The sequence below is a fragment of the Lygodium microphyllum genome, chromosome 9 (genome assembly GCF_053477565.2).
Source record: "Lygodium microphyllum isolate KBCC chromosome 9, Lygodium_microphyllum_v1.1.10, whole genome shotgun sequence".
Lineage (NCBI taxonomy): Eukaryota > Viridiplantae > Streptophyta > Polypodiopsida > Schizaeales > Lygodiaceae > Lygodium > Lygodium microphyllum.
The window spans coordinates 141,671,764-141,694,686 of NC_141143.1; the positions used below are offsets into that span (position 1 = coordinate 141,671,764).

Genomic DNA, 22,923 nt, shown 5'->3' on the forward strand with positions numbered 1-22,923 from the left:
CATCATGCAACTGTGTTCTGCCCTATCCACATGATTTGGGGCATCACATGGTTGTCCTACCCATAGGATTCGATTCTGCTGAGTCAGTTTTAGAAGACTCGCCTGACTTCCTATTTGTCACAGTGAGCCATAGACACAGATTGAACAGGAACTTGGCCAGATTTGTTGTTCTGCACAGTGAGCTACAGACACAGATTGAACAGCGGCTTGGCCAGATTTACTACTCAGCACAGTGAGCCCTAGATAGAGACTCACAGTTTCAACAGCAAATTTTGCATCCTTTCTGGCACGGGGGGCTCATACACTCCTGTTGCTTGAGCGGATTCACACCTTCTTGCAGCAACTAACACAACGATATGGGCATATACAGCGAAAAGTTCATGGCAAACAAATAAAACCAAAAAAGTACCCCCCCGCTTTAAAAAACTTGTCCTCCAATAGCAGTGGCAGCGGCCCAGGGCTTCAGCTCTGATACCATGTTGAACAGTGCATGAGGGAGACAAGGAACGGAGGAAGAGAGAGGAGAAGAGAGACATGAGACACCGGAAGTGAAACCCCAGAAGTGTGTCAGCAGAGCACACATGATAGGAATATGTAGAGGGGACCTGGGGCGCTATATATAGACAGACTATATACAGCTAGCATACAAAACAAGTGTCATCCTTACATCCTCAAATATATAAGTCCCATTCTCAAATATACATAACAAATCCCTAGGCATGATCACTATATGAGTCATCATTGTACGAGTCACTAGTATGAGACTCATGATCACCATCACCAGTGTCACCAGCCTTGCCTCCACTCGGAACACCACCATTGCCCCCATCTCCAAGATCGTCACCACCATGGCCATTGATCTGGCCACTGCCCCTCTTTGCCTCTCGGAATCACCCCTAGGCCTCCTATCAAGCCACCTTTGTCATGTCATCCTTGCCATACTGCTCTTCCATTCAGTAAGTATCCCCTCCAAAGTGCGGTAGTCATAGTATGCGGCGTACTCCTTCTCCTGCATCGTAGGTGCACAACCATAGTCTTTGGTCTGCATCAAGATAAATCCAAAGACTTATTGATTCCTTCATATGTAATTAATCATAACATAGATTAGAGAATAGTTATAATTAATCATGCCTAGTCTAGATGTTTGACCAGCTTGCACTCTCTTTCGTGCTACCTCCTATGTAAATTTGACTAAACAAAATAACATAGATTAGAGAATAGTTAGAATCAATCTAGCAAAGTTTTTTATTAATACTAATATACGTTAGCAAAGGCACACACTTTTGCTAAGGAAACTTGATGCATATGCGTCTCTTCTTGTGGAAGTATTCCCATGTCTCCATGCATGTATTTGTCCTCCTCTTATTTGTCTCTACCATACAGTAGTATCTGTTTATTTTTCATATTACAATAAGTGTTAGAATATACCAAAGAACTTGTTAGATTTCAAATTTTGAAACTTTAATTGATTCTTTAACTTTGATCATTTGATAAATGTCTCATGTTTTTATGGTACTTGAAAATCAGATTCAGACCAATAAGAGGGTGCACCACCACCTCCTATTGGTGATGGTTGGGGTGCACAAAGTTCCAATACTACACATGAACCTGTTTATGATTATTTCTACCATGATGAGTCTATTATATGATAGAGCACTCATTGTCGTAGCACATATCCGAGGCCACAATGGGATTGCTTTTCACATGAGATGACCCATGGTATTTTTGAGCAAGCACCACCACCAGAGGAGTGACATCGACCTAAGGTATGTGACTATTCTCCCTTAGTTTTATTATTGGTTATTCTATAAATCAAAGGTCCATATGTAATGCAACCATATTATATATGTAGGTATATTCACTTTATGACAAGGGTGAATTCACTATTAGTGGTGTACATGTCCCTCACACACGGCACAGACAAGTCATTTGTCAGTTGCAGCTCGAGGTTTCTCAACATCCTCTACTTCTTGCTTTGGAGGCTAAGATGGATGGAGATCATCCGTTGCCTACTGGTTTGCATTCTCTAGTACAGACATATGATCGAAGACGATACGAAGGATGGCAGAGAGGATCACTTCCTTTGGATGGAGTGGTTTTTAGCTTCTATGGCAATCGCTACATGATTGCTTCATCTACCATTAGTGGAGCAGGACGAGGATTCTTTATTGCACAAGATTTGCATGTGCCCCCTCATTCTGAGGTCACCCTTATGTCTTTTTGTGGACCTATATATAGATGGGGTCCATGGCATCAGCTTACTCACAACATTTAGAGCATGAGTACTTATGGGCTATGTCTCAGTGCAGCCTCTCTTTCTGATAGAGGGAATACACATGCAGAAGGACAATGACTCTATGTTGATGAAAAAGCTTACTCTCAAGGAAACATAGAAGGTTTAATTAGTACTTGAGGGATGAGTGCAAGAACCAATTGCACATTTGTGGAGTGTGAGAATAGTCATGAACCAGGACATATGAGTAGGGATGCACAAAGATACATAGTTGTCAATGGTATTAGATCATTACAGGCTGGTGATGAATTGCTAGTAAATTATGGATGACGTAGACCTCCACGAGCACCCTTAACAAATGAGGGTTGAGAGCTTCATTGTCTACGATTAATAATGTTATTTTGGCCTCTTGTACCCTAATTCTACACTTTAATTTGCACCACGTTCTCTACTGTCTCTAATTTCATTTGATAATCATATTTTATTGTCTCTAAATGTTTTATATATGTGATAATTATTGAAATCCATGCACATATCTCTTTCCTTTTATATAGAAGCATGCTATTGATACAATCTTCTTTACCTTCAAATATGTAGATTTTGGATTATGACATCAATAATGTCACAAATCAACATTCACATGACGTATCTCACATGTCAATAGAGTGCATGAGGATCCTATGCAGGAGTGATCCTAATGCCTATGCGAGACTAAAGAAACAATATTCTAAGGACTTTAATGAGCATGATGATATCTTTGATAACGATAATGGCATGTCTTATTTTATTGAGGATTGGTATCCAAATGATAGTGTGTGCGATATTCCTAACAATGAGAAGTATCTTTGAGAAGAAGCCCTAAAGCGTATCCATGCAGGAAGTCAACTAAGACAACTAAGTGCAAGTTTACTTATTCTTAATCTTCAATACCTTTTTGGATGGATTAATCTATCCATTTCAGCACTTTTGAAGTATGTAATAATCTAACATATTTTTTTTGTTATATTCTAAACATGTTTGCTTGTTATTGATCATATTTTTAATGAACTTGCAGGCTACTCTCTCAGAAGTTCTTGCCGATAAGAAATTCCCTTCTTGCATCACATGATGAGGTGAAGAAGATGATATGTAGTCTTGGACTTGACTATTCTTCTATAAATGCATGTCCCAAATGATTGTATTTTATATAGAGGTCAGTATGAGGACAATGTGACGTGTCAAAAATATCAAACGCTTTGTTATAAAGAGGAGAAAGGTAAGGTCCCTAGAAAGGTGTTGAGACATTTTCCCCTAGCTTTGCGTATAAAACATATGTTCCAAAGTCCCGAATTAGCTAAGCTTATGACATGGGGAGTGGAACACAAGAGCAAAGATGGAGTAATGCAAATTCCATCAAATAGTCCTGCATTTGAGCATATTGATTTGCAATGGCTAGATTTTGCAAAAGAACCATGCAATTTAAAGATGGGTGTAGCATTAGATGGTGTGAATCCATTTTTAATGAAATCGAGTAAATGGTCTATATGGCCAGTGGTAGTTATTAACTATAATCTACCCCCATATCTTAGCATTAAGAAAGATTGTTTAATGCTCTCACTCTTAATTCCATGAAAATGTAATATTTCCGTTGAAAAATATTACTAACCCGTGTGAGACTCCTGCAAGGAAATTCCGACGTCAAAGATACGAACGTTGCGATCTTTATGTTGTACAAAACATGAACCTCCACTAGTAAAAATGGAGACTAAGGTTTAATAAAAACCCACATATCTTCATGAGAACCTCCTCTTGGGAGGAGGTCAAGAGGATAAGGTTAGATTTATGGAGTTTTTTAAAATATATTCTTCTTTCCCCCCAGCTGAAGGCCATGCTGGAGGGGAGGGAGTGAAGCACAAATGCATAAGCTCGCTTGCTGGATGTCGTAGAAGGGAGAATGGCCGTGCAACTGCCCACGTGGGGGAGAGAGGTCTCCTCTCTCTATCCTATATAAACCCCTGTGGAGAAAGGAGAGCGAGAGGGCTGAAGGAGAGAGTTATGTGCTCATTGTGATAGAGCCGCTCTTGCCAGTCAGAGCGCCGCCTCGCTCTCTCTTTGATAGTAGACTGCGCCACGCCGTTGAGGTGAGGAGCTGAAGGGCATTGATATGCTGCACCGCTGCCAACATCGGAAGCCATTTACATGCCACCGCCTACTTCGTTTGGCTGCCGTCCTCAAGCCCACACAACGTTACAGAAGTTCAGAAGCTTCCAAGAAGCTTCTTGGAAGCTTCTTGGGGGGGGCTCTCTAAGTCCCCTTTCCTATTGCCCTCTCAAGTGGGTTTTTATAAACCCCCCCCCCCCCCCCCCCCCCGGGATTTAAGCACCCCTTCCCGTGGGGTTCCACCCAAGTCCCTTAAAGTTCACCTTACTCTGGAAATTAAACCTTTTCCCCCCCTTGGTTTTCCTAAAAGACACCATAGCCAGGTTTTTCAAAGCCTCCCCTTAGCATTTCCACAAAGACATTCCCATGGATTTCCCCCTCACAAGTTCTTTTAAAGCCCTTCCTGGGGATTTTTATAAACCCTTCCTAAGGGGTATTTATAACCCCCGAAATTTAAGCAACCTTTCTCCCCTTACATACTACATAGCTATTTTTCTCCTTTCTGTGGATTCCCACACTAGACAATTAAGCCGCTTTCCATGAAGATCAATTGCATTCCCGGAACTTCTACGAAAAGAAGGGGAGTTCATAAGTTTCCATTTCTAAAGCCCGGTTCTGAAAGACGGTGGAATTGGTCAAGGAAGACAAATCTCAAAAAGGAATTGCGCGTGCCAGGTAGACAAGCCAAAAATCATAAGTCTGCGGGCTAAGGCAAGAAGGTTGAATTCATGATGGCCCCTAAAAAGGCACAAAGCGCAACCACAAGAGGATCACCTCCTAACATCCATGTGGACACTTGACCACAAGTCCAGGTTTTCTTCCTTTTTTTGATTTACGTCGTAATATTGTAATTATGCATGGTTAATTCACAAAAGTAAGATGTACTTTTATGATTGAAAAACATTGGATATCTTAGGAAAAATAACTCACAAATTGATAAATCAGTCATTTGTATTTCTCAAAGAAACAAACGAAAGAAGGACATAAGATGTCTATGTATTCTTTTTTTATGTATTGCAAAGTAACGAAATTAGATCAACTAATGATCATCTTTACAAAGTCGAATTTATTGTTGTACACTTCGATTATGCATAGAAAGATAAAATTGCATGTTACATTATTAGACATCTCTTTCTTCGCAAAAAATTTCATTAAAGAAGATTGCTAACAACCGTAGGAATTTGCAAGGCATGGAAATGATTCTAGGTCAGCATGAAGTAGATTAAACTTTAGTCAGTTATTGGCATAAAACTCAAATCAATTACATGAGTAGTTACAAAAGGTTGTGTAATGCTCATTCAGCATACGAATAATTCATTCATAAATGAAAATTATGAAAAGGCTGCATGGTTCTTTTTAACATAAAACCCTAAAGCTTAGTAGCTGGAATCTTGAATGCATGTTCTAGAAGGATCAATAGAAATTGTGTCGTAACTTAACATGTGCTTGGAGCTTAGCCAATAAAGCTAGGGTTTGTAAATCTAATCATTCAGAGCCAATGAATCGTGTGCTTACGAGAATGGTATCGTAATGGTTTTACCCTAAACACCTAAACCACAAAGGATTCTCTTAGAAATGGTTAAATCGATGCAACATACCCCAAGTGCTAACTAGGGTTTAGCACGTTGAGGACGTGACCTATTCGTCTTATTTCCAAGCTGAAAATCTCATACCCTAAAGATTTGTCCACATTCACAGAATGTAAGGACAATAGGACAAACCTGCAGGAGACGATATAGGGTTTTTACCCTAAGGATCGCTCGCTAAAAGGATGAAACTCGGTTTGAATTGGAACTCTATGACCGACAATGTCGGCCTAGTGTAATCAGGAACAGATTGGATATGAAGACACCCTAACCCTGTTTCCTATCTAATCATGATTCTGTGATTAGAAGATGCCGTTGGATGGGTAAAATAGTCCCATGTATTAGGTACGACACCTGTGCAACAAGTTGCAGAGTCGCATGATCTTGTGATTTGATCACAAGGGAATGGCCAATTCCTCGAAATGAGATTGGCAGATTCTTGCGCAAGTTTATCTTGCAAGAGGATGAGTAGTCTACCTGATATAGTATCTTTCTTGGGAAAAGTCACCAAGATAAGGGGATTAAATAAATTGCTTAGAAGCAAAAGACCAATCAGTAATTTGAAATAACATAATTACTGCTAATAGAACTTAAGGTATTGGTTAAGTTGGGTTAATAGGGTATGACCCTAACCCAAGGACATAAGGGTTAACAAACAAACCCTTGGGATCTGGCCAAGTCGCAATTGATCCCGAATCGAGTGCTGGACGCATTCGGAGAGAAGGATTCACTCCTTAGCAATTGGCCAAATAATAACCACTGGAAATGATTGTGGTCGTAACACTTTAAAGAGCACTTTTTGCTTTGTTTGCTCAAGGAACTAAAGGTTGAAAAGATATCTAATGCTTCAGATTGAAGGCCTGAAGGGAGAGGCAGCCTCAGTTATCCCCGACTATCTGCTTGACCTTAACCAAGGGGGTTGTTAACCGCGCCGAGAAGGTGGACCGAACCCGCCACGAGAGGTCTCTCCATTGAGTGCTACTTGGAGCAGGAGGACGCTTGGGTGCCAGGGGGGCTCTAGCCATAAATCCCTCGCCTTCCAAGCCTTGCACAAGAGGCCAACATGACTCGAGATTGAATCTCGAGGCCTGCATACTAGTCTACAAGTGAAATCTTGGCCTTTGGGCGGATTATGGATAAGCCTACGGACTGGACTTTATAAATGTATTCCAAAGATAAATATGATAACTTGTTGACAAGGAACTTGTTTTGACATTGTTTTTCTATGTCAAGTGCTAAGATTACGCAAAGGAACCAGTGCCTAATGGACTTAATTAAGGAAGTTGCTTAATGCATCTCCAACTAAATGTGGTAGGTAATTAGATAACTAAAACAACCTGAGGAAAGTGCGATGGATGTGGCCATGGGTCCATCCTATGGATGGGTGGTCTCGATTGGCCGAAAACTTTTCTCAATCATAATGGACAGCAAAAAGATTGTCTCAAAGGAAATGAATAGCAAAGGCACTGACCTAGACTCTAGGTTATAATAATCCTAGTTTACGCTGTTTAGGGGAACGGAATGGGGCTATGTCTTATGTCAAAGAGGTTGAGCTTTGCATCCCTCTCGTTTCCCATTCTCCTTGAACCAAGTGCAGCATGAATCCGCTTCGGCCCTAGCATTTCTGTGTAAACTAGTTTGCTTGGGATTCGATGCTAGTTGCCGTTTAGGAAATGACCAGTAGGGGAAACCTTGATTCAGTTGGTCCTAAGTGGGAATGCCCAGAATACTTCTGCTACGTGGTAGGTGCCGGAAGTCCTAGATCGCAAACCCCATGACATTCCATGGGAGTGCCAGGAGGAGCTTTCTAGACCTCCTTCCCGATGGACTGCTAAGACGTGTCCTGAAGGGAACTTGTGACATGTTATAGTTGGTATCAGAGTGAACCAACAAAGGATTTGTTTTTTTTAAAGAAATATTAATAAGAACAAGTAAAGGAAACATAACATTTCCTTACTTTCGATGCTGTCTTGCAGAATTATGAAGCATGGAACAGGTTCTTAGTGTTCCGAGTCATGTTTTTGATCGCGATGCATTCCCCTGATTATCGACAAAGGGTTGGGATGATGAACATCCTAGATCGTATCTATAACCCATCACCTTTGTATGTGGAATGGAGATGGACGGGTGACTCAAGGATCTAATATATAGCTGCCCACCAGCTTGCATACCTTCAAACCAACCTAAAGAGGATCAAGTTGTTGGAAGACCTGAAGATCATGAAGCTGTTCATTTTTGTGGAGGCTCAAGTAAACTCAACTTTATATATTCAAGGTCGGAGGGTTGAGCTGAACTCATATGTATATGAGGAAGTGACCCATGTAATCCCTGTTGACAGGATCAAGGTGTTGGGGCACTATGAGAAGAATGGGTTCCAAAGGAAAGGTTACCCTAATCTTCCAATGACTTACCGATTCCTGAAGATCCATGACCCAAAACCATACTATTACCCAGTTCCCATAGATAAATGTAATACAAAATTATTCTTCCCAAACTAAATGTAACGGTTGCTCTATCATATCAGGAAATGTTGTACTTTGAAAGGACTATGCCCATATAAATGCAATAAGACTTCTTTTTTATCAATTTCTGTCTTGTCCATGAGAATTGATAAAAAGTTAAGGATTCTTGGTTGATAGCTAAATTGGGTATGAAATATAAATCATAACGATTAGCGAGTTACAATGTTAAGAATCCTTTATTCAGGCACAACCCCAGGTATAGATTCCCAGTTCGCCTCCTACATCAAGTACTGCCGTAATCCAGGAAAAGAAGTTTCTTCACAAGAAGATTAAGCCACCTGAATTTGACGGGAAAGGCAAGTCCATACAAGCGGATGATGAAATTTGGATTGAATCCATGGAGGATTACTTTGAAGCAGCCGGTACTGCACCCGCCAACCAGGCGATGCTCGCCAAGTTGAAGCTCACCGGCAAAGCCAGGCTTTGGTGGAGACAATGGTGCAGAGATCAAGGGATCGTAGAAGGATCCGTTACCTGGGAAAAGTTGAAGAAAGCTGTGTAAGGAAGATACTTACCACCTACATATCACACGCAAAAAATGAATGAGTTCTATGAGCTTAACCAGCTGGGACTCACTCTTGACGCATACTTCTCAAAATTCGTCTCACTTCTTAAGTATGTGCCACAGATGGATATGACACAGTAGGTGTCAAAATTTTGTGCTAGTTTAAACCCACCAATGAATACTCGTCTCGAATCTATGCGCCCATCAGATCTTCAGGATGCACTCATTCAAGCTGCACCTATAATTCAGGAGGTGCAAGCTAGGCCAAGAGGCATTAAAACTTGGTCTTATAATGACCCGAACAGAGGAGCATATAGGCCTCAAATGAAGAGAGTTCAAGGTCAGAATCGGGGGCAAAGAAAGAAACCAAGGACTAATAATGTCAACAACTTTGTCCCTACTCAAGGCAATGGCCGAAACCTCCATTGTTTCCACTGCAACGAGCCTGGTCATTTCAAAAGGCAATGTCCCAAGCTTGAAGGAGGACATTGCCAAGCACCTTTCCAAGGAACTGGCCATGGACAGGGAGCCATTACCCGAGGCAAAGGAAGAACCGTCTGCGTTGCCAACAGGGAAATGTGCGAAGAGAAAGGTCCGACCATGGAAGCAGAGTTTGAAAGGGCGATAGTCCATGCCGCTCTTCATAAGAAAGGCCCGAATCACCAGTTTTCGGTTATTCAGACACCATTGGACTATCAAGGTAAAGGTTTCAAGACCTTTATTGATTGTGGCAATACACATTTCTTTATCTCACCAGCTTGTGCAAGAAAATTAGGAATAGTCACAGTAAAAGCACCTACCTTACTTGTGGAATTAGCAAATGGTTGTGAGGTCACTTGTACCAGGCAAACTGCTAAGGTGGAATTCTTTCTAGGAGGAAAGACGTCTTTCGTCAAATTCAAAGTCATGAATCTAGGTATCCATGAGTGTCTACTCAGAATGGATTGGATTAAACCTAATGACGCCCACATCCATTGTGGAAAGGGCAAAATTTCCTTTCGAAACTCTGAAGGGGAATTGGTCACAACTCAAGAAGAGGCTGGAAAGCCTAAAGTTCAATTGGCCAAAGCATCTGGAATTATAAAGGGAGTCAGAAAGGGACTACTTGTCTACTTGATTAAGCTCAATAAGTTAGATCAAAAGCAGGAGTCTAGTGGAGGACCTTCATAGCTAAAGGAATATGCAGACGTATTTCCTGAAGAGTTAACAGAACTCCCGACTCAAAGAGAAGTGGATCATGAGATCAAGCTAGTGCCAGGAGTTGCACCAATTGCAAAGAGACCTTATAGAATGTCCATCCTGGAAGCAATTGAGCTGAAGGAACAACTCAAGCAACTGCTAGATCAGGGCGACATTTATCCTAGCAGTTCACCATGGGGAGCTCCAGTACTATTCCAGAACACTACAACAAAAAGGCCTCATAGACACACATTTAGACGCGATTTTTGAATACAGAGAAAAACTTACTGGAGCATCTATCCGCCCGTCTATTTGCGCGTCTATCATTCCACGTCTATAATCGCATGTATCAACTAATTTACAAGCACAAATAGACGTGCAATAGATGCACATATACACGCGCATATAGACACCTGGTAGACGCGCTTTTACAAGCACTGATAGACGCGAACGAAAAACGAAAAATGTCTTTTTAAAAAATATATATATATTTATTTATTTTAATTTGAATTATGAAGCGCGTGTAGTCTGCATTATAGACGTGCGAATAAACGCGAATTATCTGTAATTTAGACGCGCTGATAGACGCGCAAAACAAAACTGGAAAAAAAAACCAGAGAGCATACTCTCTAGTTTTTTTTTTCCCCCTCCCATACATCAGATTATGTATTTGGGAAAAAGATAATGTATCTTACGGGCACAAGAATTAAAAGTAAAAGTCCATGTATTCATTATATATCAAAGCATTTACAAGGGAAGTTTTGAGTGCTTGCGACCTAAAGCATGGCCGCAAGCAGTAGGCTCAAAGAGATATCATACATATACAAGAAAAGAAGGCCTCATGAGGAGGTATGGTGCTCCTCTACGAATCTAAAGAGGAAACATCCTCGCTAGTACCACCATGGCTACTAGCGTCGCTATCCCCCTCCTCGCTATGCTCCACATCCGAGTTCGCCTACACACACAAAAGATCAGGGTTGCTTACATAGACAAGGTGGAGAAAAAGTTATAATTAGTTATACTTTTAATAGGAAAGTAAGAAAAACATACCTCCTCTGGCTATCGAATCCTCATGGCTTGGTTGTATTGGTCCTTAATGATGAGACCCTCCTCATAAAAGTGAAGCCATGTCACTACGCGATTATGGCCTCGATGGTAACCTACCTCTCTAGGGGTAGGTGTCCTACCAACGATGGTAGAGTGCAAAACATTTAGAGATATACAAACAATTAGACGTCACAATATATTAGACTAAAATATATAAAAAATTGAAAGAAATATAAATTTAAAAAAACTAAAAATCAAAATATACTTACAAACTCTGCCTCCCACGACTCTCTGCCGCCCGATGCGTAATGCGATGATCCCATTGTTTCCATTTGGATCCATCGCGCCTCTGCATGCTGGCGACTCTTCACTTTCTCAGCTGCTTTCTTCTTGGCTTTCTTCCACTCTATGCGGTGGCACATAGGTGGTTGGCTGTAGGCTCCATGCCCCTCCTCCAGCCTCCACAGTGAGTCCTTGGCCCGTGTCATGAGGTGGGATCTTTTGTTGTGAAGCATATCCCTCACTTTTGTACGTCCCCAATCATCCGAGAATCGCTGACTCTCAGGATTTGGGTACCTCCTATGGACTGCCCTCAACACCTCCTGCCACAAGCCGCTTTTCTGATTTTTGAAGGCAATGAAACAATCTTTATACGTCGCATGCACGATGCTCCTCATGTATGCCATTACATCCCTTCCCTCATCATCATGAAAGATGCCACTAGCATCTGTAACTCTATAGTATTGGCATACAACCTCCTCTACATGATCTACTAGTGAGGGTGATCGCTCGCCACCTCCTAGGAAACCCCCATACAACCCTTGTCCTCCTCCTCGACTCTCCCTCCTCCCTCTCTGTTGATTGCCCTCTGCCTCGCTGGACACACGAGCTTCTGCAGATGCACGTGCTTCTAGAGATGCTTGTGCTTTAGCCGATGAACGTGGAGCACGTGGAGTACCTGCAAATGGAGTACCTGCATATGGAGTACCTGTATGTGGAGTACCTGCATGTGGAGTCTGAGAAATAGTGCCAGGCAAAGATGCCAGAGGTGTCCCAGACATGACACTGAACACCTCCTCCGCTGTGGGAGAGCAGCCAAGGTGTCTGGTCATCTCTCCATGAAGTCCTCCCTACTAGGAAAACCTCCAAAAAATGCATTGACCCCCCTACCAAAGGAGGCCAATGTATCATTCATGCGATCCACATCTGGGTCCTTGCTAGATGAACCAGGATACGACATTTGCAAAAAAAACATAGGAAAAAGACAAATTTATTTGCATATAAAAAATCATATATTACCTACATTTTCAAAGAGCTTTCTTTAGACATTGAGCATAACACTTAAGTGCTGATGCTTCTCTTAAATAAGAAAACTAATAAACACAAACATGGGATTGGTCACATTCATCATTGCAAAAATATATTGTTTAATATTAGAACTGGGAGACCTCGTGCGTGTATCCCCGCATCTACGTTGCAGGTTAGACGCGCTCTCAGACGTGCTCCAGAGTGAACCTTCTGTCCAGCGGGTCTATCTCCGCATCTAACATGCAGCACAAACGCGCTGCCAGACGCACCTCCCAAGTCAATGCGCATGTATCCCCGCATGTAGACTGCAGGTCAACCTTCTGTGCAGCGTGTGTATTATCATGTGTACACTACAGAGCACACGCGCTCTAACACGGGCCCTCAGATGCTATGAAAGGAAACATTTTTTCACATCTATATCAACGTCTACACTGAGATGTAGACGCGCTAGTAGACGCGCTTGGTCATCCGATTTTAGGCCAACGACTGCCATTGACGATTTAGAAAATGCAATACATAATGGAATCACAAATCCTAAATACACAAATAGAGCAGAGAGAGGAAGAGAGAAACAAAGAGAGAGAGAGAGAAAGAGAGAGAGAGAGAGAGAGAGAGAGAGAGACTCACCTTGGGTGTTTGGTGTGGCGGGTGGTGGCGCTTCTCCTTCTCCTTCTTCCTCTCCTTTGTAAGTTACCCTCCCTTGATGCTTGTTTGCTTGCTTGCTGCTTCTTCTTGTTCTCCTCTTTCTTGTTCTCTCTTTCTTCCTCTCCTTGGCATTCCTTTTTCCCTTCTTGTGTGTTTGAAATGAAAGAAGAGGTGAGTCATGAGGAGGTGAGGCATGAAGAGATTGCATATCGGCTAAACTCAAGCTTCAGAACCGCAAAAAATGTAGGAAAGAAAAGGCGCAGTTTGAAAAGAAATGATTTAAGTATGGTTTGAATTTTGACATGTGCGTCTATTTTCGCGTGTATATGTGCGTCTATTGTTCAGGTAGACGTGAGTATAAACGCGAATATAGACACGTAGTTAAACGCGGATATAGACGCACATTTGGGATTTATCATAATTTTTTGTTTTTAAGATAAGTTTTGATAGTGAATTCTTATCATAAGTTTTAATGTATTTATGATGATTTTTGTGTATTTAAAATTAAGATCTTATGTAAACATATGAATGACAAATATTTTGATGTTGTCATGAATTAGGTTTAATCATGTCGACGTCGTCATCACCTAGTGCGGTGCAAGCTGGTGAGTCAATGAGCACATCCTCAAGTGAGGATGAAACATTGCGTCTTCATAATCGAGATGCATGGCTACGATGAAAAATTAAATGCATGTGTGATCATTATCAAGGGTGTATTTTTCGAGCACGTCGAATTGCAATGTCACACCTCAGCTTGTATGGAGAATGGGACTGAGAAAAATCACCGATATTCATAGTTTTTTTTTACTACTAAGATTGCATGTCTATGTTACGGGAATTATATATCAACGTACATGAAACTCCCTTTTGTGGTTGAGCAAGATGCGGTGCCCCATCCTCAGATGCTCCCTCCCGGGCGTCGAGAGGCTGCACAACGTCGACACGAGGAGGAAGAGTCTTCAAGAAGAGTAGAGACTGACGACCATGATAGTAGCCCTCATGAAATGCCCCATCAGGTCATAGAGGATGAGATTTTGGACAACATGGTACACCATCTATTTTCGCAACCGGTTCAGGGAGAAGGTCACTCTACGAAGCCAGATGATCCACTATATGTAGCATCTTCTACTCCCTTGTATGAAGGTTGTACGTACTCCGTTCTTCGTGCGTCCCTCGAGATACTTAACTTGCAAACAATTTATGGATGGAGTAATGTCAGTTGGGATGCGTTATTGAAGTAGATATCAATTCAGTTTGGCTTATATATGAATCATAATATTAATTGTTAATTCTATTTTGAAATCAGACAGAAATATATGTTGGTGGTTTTTTAACTCACTTTTAAAAATATATGTAGGTTATTATCACAAATGCTTCCAAAAGGAAACAATTTGCCAACTAAGAGAGAGCAAGCAAGACATTACTTGACATCTCTGGGAGACCTCGATTATGTCAAGATCCATGCATGTGTCAATGATTGTGTCTTATTTCGTGGGATTCATGAGTTCGCACGAGAGTGTCTTGTTTGTGGCGAATCAAGATACGAAGTGGAGATGAAGTCAATGGATGTGCCTCGTAAGGTTTTGCGACATTTTTCGATTGTTCCACATATAAAATTTATGTTCAAGTGTAAGTCTATTGGAAAGCTCATGTCATGGCATACTAGTCATCGTTCAAGTGATGGAAAATGGAGGATCCCTGTAGACACACCCACATGGTAACATATAGATAATTTGTGGCCTGTTTTCAAAGAAGAGCCAAGAAATTTGAGATTTGGTTTAGGTATGGATGGAATCTGGCAATTAAAAAGGGACATGTGATGTTGTCCCTTCTGATTCCTAGAAAGCACAAGGTAAAAAACATGGACATTTACTTAGAGCCTTTGATTGAAGAGTTAGAAATGTTATGGGAAGGTATTGAGGTGCAAGATACAAGTGCATCTGCATCCTCTAGAGATTTCACATTGAAGGCCATGTTGTTGTGGACCATGCACGACTTTCCAGGATACGGAGAGTATTCAGGTATATGTATATAACTCTATATTTGAAATTCAAGACTTGAATCAATTTCATTTTATTAATTCTCTTGTTTTTTTAGGTTTAACCACGTCAGGATATCATGCATGTCCTATTTGCGGTCCCTCTCTAGTTTCCTCTAGGCCGGCACGTTTAAAGAAGGTTATCTACGACAATCATTATCGATTTCTTCCTATTGACCATCCCAAATATGTTCTTCCTACTAATGGAAAGACTCCACAATCTCTAACCATTCGAGATTGGAAGGAGAGATGGATTAATGCCGACAGTCACCCTCCACTTGGCATGAGTCAGTAAGAAGTGCATTTCTCTCGATTGACTTTAAAGTATTTAGCATGATGAATTGTTTACATAATATATTGTTTGTTTGTTAGGTTCTCTATATTCTTTCATCTTCCGTACTGGACTGAACTCAAGATCAATCACCTGTTGGACCCCATGCACATATTCAAAAATGTTGTATCTACATTATGGGATCACTTGATAGGGGCTCGCGATTCAGTTAATGTAAGGGAGGATTTACGTAACATTGGTCGCATGAGACGAGCCTGGCCATGCATTGGACCCAGAGGAAAGATTGAGCTACCCCATGCACCTTGGATGTTGTCAAAGAACGAGGAAAAAATAGTAAAGGAACAACAATATATCTTTCGAACACCCACAGGATGTATGAGATGTCTCAAGGGAGCCTTCATAAAGAAAAAGAAAATAGGTGTGGAGCAACTATCTGGTTTGAAGTCCCACGATTGGCACAAAATGATTCAAGTAAGGGTATCTCTAACCATGAATATAGTAATTAGTGGAGTAACTATGTGTAAACTTTGGGGTATGATGACTTTTTCCTCAACTAATCATTTGATCTATGAATATTGTTTACATTCAGTTCGTACTTCCTACTAGCATATCCCATTGTGCCTCCAAAGATGTACGTGATATCATTTACAAGATGGGAGAGCTTGTGAGGCGTGTATACATTGTATTTTTTCATTATATATCTTTGAATTTCTACACAAAAATAAACAATTATCAAACACATCTTGACAGATACGTGAGCTTGAAGGAAATTGATCCAAACATATTGCAAGATGCTCGAGTATTATCTGTTGAGGTGGTTTGTTTGGTGGATGAAATTTTTCATCGATCCATTTTGACTACCCAATTACATTTACTCGTACATTTCATTGATGAGATCGCACTTTGTGTGGCAGTTCATGTAAGGTGGATGTTTTTTCTTGAGCGCTTCATGAAAACCTTGAAAGATTTTGTGAGGCAAAAAGCATGGCCTGAGAGAAGCATGGCAGAGGGTTGGTTAGTGCAATCATCCCTTGTTTATATCTCTGAATATCTTGGTGAAGTGGATCCCTCTCAACCACGACTATGGATAGGTGATGAAGACTTGAGGATGACCTCCATAGTACCTCAAGGAAAGGGAATGAGTAAAGTGCTAACAAAAGAAGAGCTTCATAAGTTAAATAGTTTTTGTGTGCTCAATAGTGATGTTATGAGCAAATGGGTGACACTATATAATGAAGCAAGGGCAATAATAAAAAGCGAAAGACAAGAATTTCGCACTAGATATGGACATAATGTCTCATTTCTTGATCATCTAAATGCTCTCCCACGTCATATTGACATAGATTGGTTACATGAGGAAATGGAGAGAATGGAAAAAGAGGAGGAAATTAATATATCTCAAGAAGAGTGGGAATACACACAAGGTTGCTTATCAAAGGTGAGACATACTATCAATTAATTTGTTTTTATAAGTTTTATTCTATATAAATAATTGACATGTTTGATCTTTTATCTTTTACTACTAGTGCACATTATTCAATGCACTTTGGTGTGAGGGTAAACATCTTTGAACTCAATGTATAGATGAAAAGAGAAATACCCAAGATTGTGGTGTCCTTGCTTACTTCGAGGCTGCCAATGGTACCATGGAAGGTTATTGTGGCTTGATCCAAGATATTGTGAAGCTTGACTTCAGACGATTCTTTATATATGTACTCGATGTGAAGTGGTTTAAAGAAGTGGTAACAAATGGTAAGCATTGCATAATCAGACGTTATCCAAGTGGTTTTGTAATCATTGACTCTACAAAATTTCACCAAAATAAGAATGACACATTAGTACTACCTCAACAAGGCAAATTATTCTTATATATTCTTCTTTCCCCCAGCCGAAGGGTGTGCTGGAGGGGAGGGAGTGAAGCACGAATGCGTAAGCTTGCTTGCTAGAGGTTGTAGAAGGGAGAATGGCAATGCAACTGGCCCCGTGGGGGAGAGAGGTGTCCTGTCTCTATCCTATATAAACCCATGTGGAGGAAGGAGAGTGAGAGGGCTGAAGGAGAGAGTCGTGTGTTGATTGTGACAGACCTTGAGAGAGGAGAGGTGGAACTGCCGTGAGCAGGGAGGATTTGTCGCATAGAGCTGTCGTTGCCAGTCAGAGCGCCGCCTCTCTCTCTCCTTGATCATAGACTGCACTAGGCCGTGGAGGTGAGGAGCTGAAGAGCATTGATGTGCTACGCCGCTGCCAACGTTCGAAGCCATTTAACGCCACCGCCTGCTTCGTTTGGCCGCCATCCTCAAGCCCACACCACGTTATAGAAGTTCAGAAGCTTCCAAGAAGCTTCTTGGAAACTTCTAAGGGGGGGGACCTCTCTAAGCCCCCTTTCCTATTGCCCTCTCAAGCGGGTTTTTATAACCCTCCCTCCCACCCCTAGGATCTAAGCACCCCTTCCCGTGAGGTTCCACCCAAGTCCCTTAAAGTTCACCTTACTCTGGAAATTAAACCCTTTCCCCCCCCTTGGTTTCCCCAAAAGACACCATAGCGGGGTTTTTCAAAGCCTCCCCTTAGCATTTCCACAAAGCCATTCCCGTGGATTTCCCCCTCATAAGCTCTTTTAAAGCCCTTCCTGGGGACTTTTATAAACCCTTTCCAAGGGGTCTTTATAACTCCTGGAATTTAAGCAACCTTTCCCCCCTTGCATACTACAAAGCTATTTTTCTCCTTTCTATGGATCCCCACACTAGACGGTTAAGCCCCTTTCCGTGAAGATCAATTGTATTCCCGGAACTTCGACGAAAAGAAGGGGAGTTCATAAGTTTCCATTTCTAAAGCCTGGTTCTGAAAGACGGTGGAATTGCTCAAGGAAGTCGAATCTCAAAAAGGAATTGCGCGTGCGAGGGAGACGGGCCAAGATCATAAGTCTACGGCCAAGGCAAGAAGGTTGAATTCATGATGGCCCCTAAAAAGGTACAAGGCGCAACCACAGGAGGATCATCTCCTAATATCCATGTGGACATTTCACCACAAGTCCAGGTTTTCTTCCTATTTTTGATTTACGTCGTAATATTGTAATTATGCATGGTTAATTCACGAAAGTAAGATGCACTTTTATGATTGAAAAACATTGGCTATCTTAGGGGAAATAACTCACAAATTGATAAATCAGTCATTTGTATTTCTCAAAGAAACAAATGAAAGAAGGACATAAGATGTCTATGCATTCTTAGCAAGTTGTTTTTATGTATTGCAAAGTAACGAAATTAGATCAACTAATGATCATCTTTACAAAGTCAAATTTATTGTTGTACACTTAGATTATGCATGGAAAGATAAAATCGCATGTTGCATTATTAGACATCTCTTTCTTTGCAAAAAAATTCATTAAAGAATATTGCTAACAATCGTAGGAATTTGCAAGGCATGGAAATGATTCTAGGGCGGCATGAAGTAGATTAAACTTTAGTCAGTTGGCATAAAACTCAAATCAATTACATAAGTAGTTACGAAAGGTTTTGTAATGCTCATTCAGCATACAAATAATTCATTCATAAATGAAAATTAGGAAAAGGTTGCATGGTTCGTTTTAACATAAAACCCTAAAGCTTAGTAGTTGGAATCTTGAATGCATGTTCTAGAAGGATCAATAGAAATTGTGTCGTAACTTAACATGTGCTTGGAGCTTAGCCGATAAAGAAAAGGTTTGTAAATCTAATCATTCATAGCCAATGAATCGTGTGCTTATGAGAATGGTATCATAATGGTTTTACCCTAAACACCTAAACCACAAAGGATTCACTTAGAAATGATTAAATGGATGCAACATATCCCAAGTGCTAACTAGGGTTTAGCACATTGAGGACGTGACCTAGTCGCTCTTATTTCCAAGCTGAAAATCTCATACCCTAAAGACTTGTCCACATTCACAGAATGTAAGGACAATAGGACAAACCTGCAAGAGACGATCTAGGGTTTTTACCCTAAGGATCGCTCGCTAAAAGGATGAAACTCGGTTTGAATTGGAACTCTATGACCAACAATATCGGCCTAGTGCAATCAGGAACAGATTGGATATGAAGACACCCTAACCCTGTTTCCTATCTAATCATGATTCTGTGATTAGAAGATGCCGTTGGATGGGTAAAATAGTCCCATGGATTAGGTACGACACCTGTGCAACAAGTTGAAGAGTCGCATGATCTTGTGATTTGATCACAAGGGAATGGCCAATTGCTCGGAATGGGATTGACAGATTCTTGCGCAAGTTTGTCTTGCAAGAGGATGAGTAGTCGTTCTGATATAGTACCTTTCTTGGGAAAAGTGACCAAGATAAGGGGATTAGATAAATTGCTTGGAAGCAAAAGGCCAATCAGTAATTTGGAATAACATAATTACTGCTAATAGAACTTAAGGTATTGGTTAAGTTGGGTTAATAGGGTATGACCCTAACCCAAGGACATAAGGGTTAACAAACAAACCCTTGGGGATCTTTCCAAGTCGCAATTGATCCTGGATCGAGTGCTAGTTACATTCGGAGAGAAGGATTCACTCCTTAGCAGTTGGCCAAATAACGACCACTGGAAATGATTGTGCTTGTAACACTTTAAAGAGCACTGTTTGCTTTGTTTGCTCAAGGAACTGAAGGTTGAAAAGATATCTAATGCTTCAGGTTGAAGGCCTGAAGGGAGAGGCAGCCTCAGTTACCCGTGACTGCCTGCCTGACCCTAACCAAGCGGGTTGTTAACCGCGCCGGGAAGGTGGACCGAACCCGTCGCGAGAGGTCTCTCCGTTGAATGCTAATTGGAGCAAGAGGACGCTTGGGTGCCAGGGGGGCTCTGGTCATAAATCCCTTGCCTTTCGAGCCCTACACAAGAGGCCAACGTGACTCGGGATTTGATCTCAAGGCCCGCATACTAGTCTACGGGAAGAATCTTGGATTAGTAGTCCCTGTGGATTGCTGGATACCCTTTGGGCGGATTATGGATAAGCCTGTCGTCTGGACTTTATAAATGTATTCCAAAGATAAATATGATAACCTGTTGACAAGGAACTTGTTTTGACACTGTTTTTCTATGTCAAGTGCTAAGATTACGCGAAGGAACCAGTGCCTAACGGACTTAATTAAGGAAGCTTCTTGATGCATATCCAACTAAATGTGGCAAGTAATTAGATAGCTAAAACAACCTGAGGAAAGTGTGGTGGATGTGGCCATGGATCCGTCCTACGGATGGGTGATCCCGGTTGGCCGAAAACTTTTCTCAATCATAATGGACAGTAAGAAGATCGTCTCAAAGGAAATGAATAGCAAATGCGCTAACCTAGACTCTGGGTTATAATAATCCCGATTTATGCTGTTTTAGGGGAACAGAATGGGGCTATGCCTTATGGCAGAGAGGTCGAGCTTTGCATCCCTCTTGTTTCCCATTTTCCTTGAACCAAGTGCAGTGTGAATCCGCTTCGGCCCTGGCATTTCTGCGTAAAGTAGTTTGCTTGGGGTTCGATGCTGGTTGTCGTTTAGGAAATGACCAATAGGGGAAACCCTGATTCAGGTCGGTCTTAAGTGGGAATGGCCAGAATACTTCCGCTACATGGCAGGCGCGGGAAGTCCTAGATCGCAAACCCCATGACATTCCATGGGAGTGCCGGGAGGAGCTTTCTAGACCTCCTTCCCGATGGACTACTAAGACGTGTCCTGAAGGGAACAGGTGGACACATTACAGAAAAAAACAGGTTAAAGACCTAAATGTTTATTTGGCCCCTTTTATTGACAATCTTTAAGATTTGTGGGGAGAGGGATTAATGTCATGGATATGTCTAGAAGCATCGGTTAGAGATAGTTCATTGTTTGTGGAATTTTAGCATGGACTGTCCACGACTTTCCAAGATATGGTTTTTGCTCATGTAAATGGTTTAAATATATATATTGTCTCATAGTTTGTATGATAAATCATTGGCTAATCACCTTTGTTATGTTTTCCATGCTAGGATATGTACTAAGGGTTATAAAGCTTATCCAATTTGTGGTGATTGGTTGAGATCAACTTATAGCAAAAACCTCAACAAAAATATATATCTTTGACATAGATGATTTTTATCTGAAAATCATTATCTATGAGACAGAAGGCAAGCCATACATTTTAATGGAAAGGTAGAAGAAGGGAGATGTCCAATACCAATGACACCGAAGGATTGGTGTTTAAAGTGGTCTGTTGGACATGCTATTGATCTGAAGTCGGAGATCATAAGCGGCAATGATGATGACCCTGTGAAGAAGCGAGCGAGAGTAAAACGTGCTCTAGCTCAAAGTCCTTCAATATGGTATACTTTGGAATATTGGAAGGATTTGAAGTTATGTCATCTTCTTGATCGTATGCATATATTCAAGAACATTGGTCATTCATTATGGCAATAGCTCGTTGGCTTGAAAGACACATCAGCAATAAGAAATGACTTAAAGTATCGAAACTCAAAGCCCAATCCATGGCCACTTTATGATGAAACTCAATGTGAGAAAACCTATAAGCCTACCTCATGGTGGGTGCCCACAACAAAAGAGCTAGAGACTATCAATAGGAAGATTCGGTCGATTTGTACGCCTACAGGATATGGAGCATCTTGTCGAAACATGTTCACTCTAGACGATAAGAGATTGTCTAGTTTAAAAATACATGATTGGAACAATTTTGTGAAGGTAAATCTATCTAGATCTTTGTAAGTATTTATTTTCTTACATATTTTTTTGATCAGATTAATCATGTGTGCAGCATATTCTACCGCTTGTTATTGATGGATATACTACAAGAGGAGCCTGAGATGTAATATATCACCTTGGATCACTTGCAAGATATTTATCGCTCATTAATTTTTAGTATAAAATTTTATTTGATATCTTCTTAATTCAAAAACATCTCTAATATCTTCTTTCTTTTACTAATAGATGGATTACATCTAAAGAGATTGCCAAAGGGTCAATTCCACAAAAGAAGCGTTAAAGTATAGAGTTTCTTTGTTTAATGGAAAAGGAACTTCCAACCTCCTTTTTTGATATCAAGGTTCATCTTCTAATCCATCTAGTGGATGAGATAGAGCTCGCTGGTGTTGTGAGCACTCGATGGATGTTTTGAGATTTATGGCAGTATTGAAAGGTTATGTATGTCAAAAAGCAAGACCAGAGGGTTCTATGGCAGAGGGATGGATGCTTGAAGAATGCATCTATTATGTTTGTGAATACCTTGAGAAAGCTGATTCTGAAGCTCCACGCATATGGACAAATGAGTCGTCGTCTACTATGTCAGACGAGGTATTGTTTGGTAAGGGAGTCCCTTTTTGACTTAAGGTCTAAGATAAATTGGATATTTCTACTTTCAGTGTCTATAATAGTGAATGCATGCAACAATTTGTTGATGAGTATGATGAGGAACTTGCAAGCAAATGA

General features: G+C 41.0%; 2 pseudogenes; both read left to right on the plus strand.

The window, feature by feature from the left end:
* Nucleotides 1-1,987: 1,987 nt before the first annotated feature.
* On the plus strand, nt 1,988-2,602 carry LOC148031659 (uncharacterized; annotated as a pseudogene).
* Nucleotides 2,603-3,613: 1,011 nt separating this feature from the next.
* LOC148031660 (uncharacterized) lies at nt 3,614-22,923 on the plus strand (annotated as a pseudogene).